Genomic DNA, 1,246 nt, shown 5'->3' on the forward strand with positions numbered 1-1,246 from the left:
GCGGGTCTGAAAAGACTTCCGCGTTTTAATCCACGCTAGTTTAGGTTGGGGATCGGAAAACAGAAAAAAGTTTATTAGCAACAGAACCCACCACTGAGTGTAAAGGTTTACTTATTTTGCAGCTTTTCCTTTCCGCGTCTGGAGAAACGCGAAACCGTCAAACGTGGAAGCTGCGTCGATTCACCATTTGTTCCGAGCAACTGAAAACACTGTGAAACGCTGCCGGACTACTTGGCGGGGTAGCACATGAGCAGCAGCCACACACTCGTAGCTTTCCCTTCATAGCCACAGAGAGTTTTCCGTGAGTATAGATACAATTATTAGACCTGCATTGTTCGGTCAATATAGGTCTGACGGCCGAGCACCGCAAGTTTGAAAATTTTATGTTGCACCGTGTTTTTTTCGATTTTTTTTCGTTGAACAGCTTAGCTAACGTTATCTGGGACACCCTACTATGTAGAGACCGGGGACTGCGCGATAAAGCGGATTTTCTTGTCTGCCTGTGAATGCAAATTGAAATTGAGAATTGCATTCCAAATTTGGCATTGAGTACTTTCCAGTGCACTCGTCAATTTCAATTTATGCATGCTAATCATAAATACGTTTATTTTTTTTCCACAAGTCTGTTTTAGGTAATCTTTTGCTCCTGGCTGTACATACGTGTACGGCGGTGGCAGGAATTGATGAGCCTCTAAAGTTGGCTGCTTCTCAATTAGAGTGTGTGAGTGGAGAAGTCTGCTTCTGTATTTCGTAGGGATTTGCCAATAGTAATTTTTGGGACCGCAACGAATTGAATAGCTCCAGAAGCGAGTCAAATCAAATCGGATATCGCATACTTTTCGAATAATTATCGAATATTTGCCATCAATTTTCACAATTGTTATGCAACAACATTTACATCCTGTTTTTAATGACGTGAACGAGTTATTGCCATTGCAGTGCCCATTATGAAACATTGTTTATGAAAAGCACGATTGGAGCTTTTAACAACAAACAGATTGTTCGCATACAAGGAACTGTTCTGAAAGTATGAATTATAGCTTTGACAACCCCTCATGTCTGGCATTGTGAGTGCCGTAGTCTGATACACTACGCAAGATCTGATGTTCTACGTCTATACTATGCCCACGGAAGTAAAATTTATCGTTCCTTTGTTGCAACTTCATACTTGATTACACACTGTTAAGATTTAAAATATTCGAAACAATTCGTATTTACGAATAATGACGATTCCATTCAAGGACCG

Source organism: Dermacentor variabilis, chromosome 4, assembly GCF_050947875.1.
Source record: "Dermacentor variabilis isolate Ectoservices chromosome 4, ASM5094787v1, whole genome shotgun sequence".
In the NCBI taxonomy this organism is placed as follows: domain Eukaryota; kingdom Metazoa; phylum Arthropoda; class Arachnida; order Ixodida; family Ixodidae; genus Dermacentor; species Dermacentor variabilis.